General features: G+C 41.5%; 1 non-coding gene across 1 annotated transcript; it reads right to left on the reverse strand.

The window, feature by feature from the left end:
• Positions 1 to 1,557: 1,557 nt before the first annotated feature.
• Positions 1,558 to 1,659, reverse strand: LOC112632232. The gene has a single exon (XR_003121301.1). It is a non-coding gene; the product is annotated as a U6 spliceosomal RNA (small nuclear RNA).
• Between the last annotated feature and the right edge of the window lie 4,563 nt (positions 1,660 to 6,222).

A 6,222-nucleotide genomic window follows, 5' to 3' on the forward strand; every position in this document is an offset into this window, starting at 1 on the left:
GAATCAGGAAGAAATGTGAGAGGGCCATTCCTTTGGTGGTGATCACACCGCTCAGCAATGCAAGTCATCCTATTTGTCAAGAGGCAGGGGACAGCTGTCTGTTGACATTGCACCACATCACTGCCCTTTTTTTTCTTTGTCAGCTTTCATATGACTACCTATCAAGAAAATGTAGATGCCCTACATATCACACCCCAGTAATATCTTTCTGATAAGCAGACTTATCAACACTTCACTTAGGGGAAACTTGCCTCAGGACATCCTATTCCCTGGGTAAACAGCCTAAGGGGAAGGGATCTGGGCCCTAAGGGCACTTGTCTATATCTGTTTGGAATTCTTTGGAGTGATGTCTGGGGCTAAATAGGCCCCATGACATGCCACCTTACCATCATTATAAGAAATTGAAAGCATTCAGTAATGCACTTGTCTTTTATGATGTCACTGGCCATAATTAGCACATGACATGCTTACCGTGTTCTTAAACAGCATAATAATTGCAGCATTTTTTCTTCAAAATGGATCAGAGAGGTCAAGAAATAGAGTATATGAAACCAGCTATTGGCCAGGCACAGTGGCTCACACCTGTTATCCCAACACTTTGGGAGGCAGAGACAGGCAGATCGCTTGAGCTTAGGAGTTCAGTACTAGCCTGGGCAACATGGCAAAATTCCATCTCTACTAAAAATACTACATATATATATATATATGCACACACATACACACATACACACACACGCACACACACACATATGTGAAAAAAAATGGGACCATTTATTAGCAATGGCAGGACTCTGATTAGGTCATTGGGCTGAAGTTCTCAAATGCTATGGGGAAAAGAATCACCTGTGGGAGCTTGTCAGAAATACAGATCCCTGGGCCCCACTCCAGGGAATTCTGAGTCGATTTATGGTACTTATGGTAACTTGCAGGAATCATCTTGAATTCCAAAGCACCCAGATGATTCTGATGCATCAAGATTTGAGACATGTGGCCAGAGGGATGATGCACTTTGCTTCAGGAAGGGTTGAAAAAGGTCTCTATTTCTGGTTTCTAATCTTTGAGGTATAAATTATGTAAAAATACTGGGGTCTTTTTATAGTTTCAGGAAAAACTGGGTTTACTATCCTTAAGTTGTTTAAAATCTTACCTTTTTTTTTTTTTCAGTAAAAGAAAGAAGAATGGGAGAAGGGAATTGTGAATGGAGAGGAGGGTTAATTAGGAAGTTATGTTTGATCTTTGTGTGTCTATTTCTCCCCAGACTTATCCAATCAACAAATGTGGCTGCCATTCTCCTCTTCCCCCTTGAATGCTCAGCCAGTTGATGGTGTTTCTGGAACTTTCAGAAGACATCGACTCCCCACCCCAAGACAAAACACTGACAAAGAGGGACCCACCCCCCCAGTACCTCCTGCATCATATGTTCTGATCTCCTAATGTTCTATCTTAAAAGGGGGTTAATTAAAGGAAATCTCCTGGGCTTTTCTTTGAGATGGACACAGCTATCACTATTTTCTTTTTAATTTTTTTTTCCTTTTTTCTTTATTATTTATTTATTTTTAATATATGGAATGTTTCACAAATTTGTGTGTCATTCTTGCACAGGGGCCATGCTAATCTTTGTATAGCTCTTATTTTAGTATATGCCCTGCTGAAGCAAGCAGAGTCATTACTATTTTCATTGGTCTCTTCATCTAAGTCAGAAGTAGTCATGGACACTTTTTCTACCATTTCTTATGCCTTTTTGTTCCAGGCCTGACCCAGACTGGGGGAAGTATTAGGAGGAGAAGTCTTTAGGGGAAGGACTGTGGGATGTTTAAGGGTCTTGGATATGAAATCCTAGAGCTGTCCGTGCCCTCAAAGTTGGAGCAAGAGTAATGCTCTCATTTTACAGAGAGGATGCTGAGGCACAGAAACGTTAAGTAACTTGCTGCAGATGCATAGCTAGTTGGTGAATGCTAGGTTGAAGAGTTTTTATTCCATGGAACGAAGCACACAATCATTGAGCCCAACAGATTTCCAAGGGCAAGTCTCACTTAGACCCACTCAGGATGCAACCAGAACTGATTAAAAGGCTCTTTACTGTTTCAATCACCTCAAAGAATGCAAGTGAAAGTGGGCAGGGAGGCTTACCAAGCCCTTTTCTTTCTCCAGTCATTTAATTATCCCTTGAAACCTAGCTGATTCTAGAGAGAGGCTCCAGGAAGTCTTGAAGAAAACTTCGCACAGGATGACACTTGAAGATGACTTGACGGAATGAGCTGAACTTAAAGGAGCACGCTGGTGGATGCAAGGATGTCAGGGCTGGTGAAATCACTGCCAGTTCAACCTTTTCCCATGTTGATTCAGTTTGTCATAAAACATGAGAGGTACAGCTTGAGGATAAGTGGTCAGAAGATGTAAAAAGAATATGACAACAAATAAAGAAAAAACATGAGAGAATCTGCTTTTTGAAAAGAGATTCTGGGCACCTTTAGCTCTCTAACAAAACAAAAACAACAACCATTGTATTTTCAAATCATTCTTATTTATCAAAGTTGAGAACAAAATTCCCCTGCCGGAGAGTTTTCTGTCATTTGTTTTTAGGAGTATCCTTCCCATAAAAGTTCACCCAGTGGTGTAAATTCTGACATTTGTGTATTTGGCTTTATCATAGCCTCGATCCGGACATCATCTATCCTTACTCAGATGAATTAAAACAATAAAGGTCCTAGTCAGTTCTACAATCATGAAGCAACTTGGCATCACCCATCTCCAACCAGAAAGAGGAAAGAAAGCTTCCCTGAGCTTCTCCAGTGTCACCCCATGAGCCTTCTCCCACTCCCCTCGGGATCACGTGGGTGACATGACATGTGACTAGACTATGACCATGGTTATAGTTGGAGAAAGTGAGAAGCAGAGCAGTAGCACCTAAAGTGCTTACTGCTGTCACCTAGGGATTAAAAGAGGTGCTTCGACCCCACCCAGATCCATGTGCCATAGCTCAGCTCCAAGTCCAAGGGCAGTTTTATCTTTCTGTATAAAATATGAAGTTCAAGACATTCTACTTCTACTCCAACTTTTCATTCTTATATTTTAACTATATAATAGACACATTATTGTTAAAAATAGCACAGAGAATGTTACTTAGTTGAGATCTCACTGTTGATTTGATACTTGATTCTTTTTCACCCAGTAACCGTGTCTTGGAGATTGTCTCCTATCAGCACAAACAAATCTATCTTTGCTATTTTAAACAATTAAACAACTGCATGAATTTCCATGTATGGACGTACCATTTCTTATTTAACCACTTTCTTATTTGTGGACATGTGGGCTGTTTTTTATAATCGGCATTTTCATTTTTTAAAAAGGCATTTTATAGCACATAAAACTGTATTGTTATTAACACTCCTTGTCCTTAGAACACCCACCTTGATACTAAAAGGAAGTGCTCCAAGGGCTGTAGCCAGATTCTGACTTGGAAACCTCCTTGTTCTACTGTTGTACTTACAATTGCTCATTTTGCCATCCCTTTTAATAGCCTTCCCAGACCCAGCTGTTACTCACCTTCCTTGGCCCAGAGAAGTGGCTGACTTAGCCTGACCGGCAAGCCATGGCTCAGTTACATGTTTGAAAATGCCAAAGGAAGGTCACAAAAGTGAAGCAAATAAGGTTCAATGTTGGAATGGAATAACCTGTATTTGAAAAGCAGAAAAGTACTGGAGACATTTTCAACAGGATTGTGGCACCTGCCTTCATCTCCTCTGGAAAGGCAAAGTCAAGACTAAAGTCCTTCTGCCCAGGACTCTGGATAAAAAGAGCACAAACTGCCCTAACACAGTTGGGCTGCCCACAGTAGGTTACTTTTTGCGGATATCAGTGGCCTCCTAACGTTAGAGGTAGGTGAAGGCTGTAGGTCTCACCTCCACACCTTACAGCACGTGCCTTGTTACAGTAAATAATGTATCTCAGTGCAAATTCTGCCGCACATAAGAACTCACGCCAGCCAACAGGCACAAAAGGCCACATGGACTATTCAGTAAACTCATGAAGCCCAACCCTTTGTCCATTTAGGCCCTTGGACAGTGTCCAGCACAAAAGATTCACTTGGCTAGGCACAGTGGCTCATGCTTGTAACCTCAGCACTTTGGGAGGCCAAGGCAGGAGGATCACTTGACCCTAGGAGTTTGAGACCAGCCTGGGCAACATAGCGAGATCCTGGCTGTATGTTTTTTATTTAAAAAAAGAAAAGAAAAAGTTTCACTTGAAGCAAATGAAACCACCACCACATTCTAGCAGCATATTTCAGCTAATTTTCTAGTCTACTCAAGATGACTACAGACTCCTCCACATACCGCCTACCACAAAATATGGACTCCTAGCACTCACTGTAGGCCTAGGACTCCAAGGACATAGAAAAGTGCCTGACACATAATGGGGCTAAATAAATATTTACCTGAGACCCAGCAGGACTCATATTCTTTTCTAACCAAACCACATATTTCAAATTCTCCTTTCAATGAGAAATAATTGGTAACATTTCTAATGCTAATTAACCATTAATCCTTCAATACTACTCAAAGGTAAAGATAGGTAAAGTGCTTGGGATTACCTCCACTGGAGTGGGAGCAGCTCATTAGCGTCTTTCAAATGCTAACTAACCCCAACAGTTGTAATCACAGAGTTAAGGCTTCTCAGGTGTGAACAAACATTTCTTGGAGCAGTGGTTCTCTAAGCTGGGTGCATCTTAGAATCCTCTGTGAAGCTTTTTAAAAAATGCTGATGCTCAGGCACATGAAATCCAAATCTCTGCTCTAGGGTCCAAGGAATTGGTATTTTTTAAAGTTTTCCAGCTGATTCTAATTTCCACCCAGCGTTGAGAATACTGCTCGAGGGTGTAGAATTAAACGAATATGTATCTAAATACACTTGTATTTTCTCGAAGTTGTAGTGGACAGTCAAGCTATTGTTATTCTGGTCTCAGAATTTTGATTGCTGAAGACTCTGCCTATGCTAAGACCATGGGAAACACACACATACAATTTACCCATTTAGTATTCATTTTTATTTTATTTTATTTATTTGAGACAGAGTCTTGCTCTGTTGTCCAGGCTGGAGTGCAGTGGCACGATCTCGGCTCACTGCAACCTCTGTCTCACAGGTTCAAGCAATTCTCCTGCCTCAGCCTCCTGAGCAGCTGGGACTATAAGCGCATGCCACCGTGCCCAGCTAATTTTTGTATTTTTAGTAGAGATGTGGTTTTGCCATGTTGGCCAGGCTGGTCTTGAACTCCTGGCCTCAAGTGATCCTCCCGCCATGGCCTCCCAAAGTGCTGGGATTACAGGCATGAGTCACTGTGCCTGCACTACTCATTTAATATGTGTTTAGCTCTACTTTGTGTCAGGCACTTTTCCAGAGCTGAGGTATACTTATGCTCTCAAAAGACAAATGCCTCTGCCCTCATGGCATTCACACAGTTTTACTGAAGTATTTAACAAAAACTACAGACAATATAACATGCTGCTTCTGCCACAAACCAAGAAGAGTAAGGTGAGCCAGTAGTTTTGTGGGTCTGGTGGACATGAGATGAGGAATCGGGAGGCTTGCCTCTAAATCCTGGCTTTACCCTGTGTTCCCTTGAGCAAGTCCTCTCACCTCTTACCATTTCAAATCCTGAAGTTATAAAAGGAGAGCTGTGAACAAAATGATTTCTAGGGCCCTAAAGTTTTATTGAGGTCTCAAAATCACTGAATCAAAAGGTAGAAATAAACATTCATAACTGCAGCATCACTGCAGACAGTGAAGTTGATTCTCCAATGCCTCTAAAAGAGGAAATGGTCCATAAAGCTTTCGCTAGCCCAGAGTATTTCCACTATCTTTAAGACATTCTCCCATTTGATAAACATAAAAATTTCACACTCTCTGTTACATGGATAGAAATTTCAAGAAGATCAACTTGGGGTCAAAATGAAATAAAAGTAATGGCAATTTTGATTATGCCTCTTCAAACCTTCCAAGACCACAGAGATTTTTATAAGGCCTCGTCCCCTTTCTTCCCCTTCTGAGAATCCCTGCCCAGGCTCTTGCCTAGGCTGGCATCTGTCCCCATAGACAAGGTAGTGATAAGTGGCCAGGAAGGGTTGTCAGTGACTTTCTATCACATTCTTATTTCCCCAAATAATGGGTTCTTGTTTAGGCCCCTTACACTGATTCCCAGAACATTAGGAAGGCAGAGCCTCTAAC

The sequence above is a fragment of the Theropithecus gelada genome, chromosome 9 (assembly GCF_003255815.1).
Source record: "Theropithecus gelada isolate Dixy chromosome 9, Tgel_1.0, whole genome shotgun sequence".
Lineage (NCBI taxonomy): Eukaryota > Metazoa > Chordata > Mammalia > Primates > Cercopithecidae > Theropithecus > Theropithecus gelada.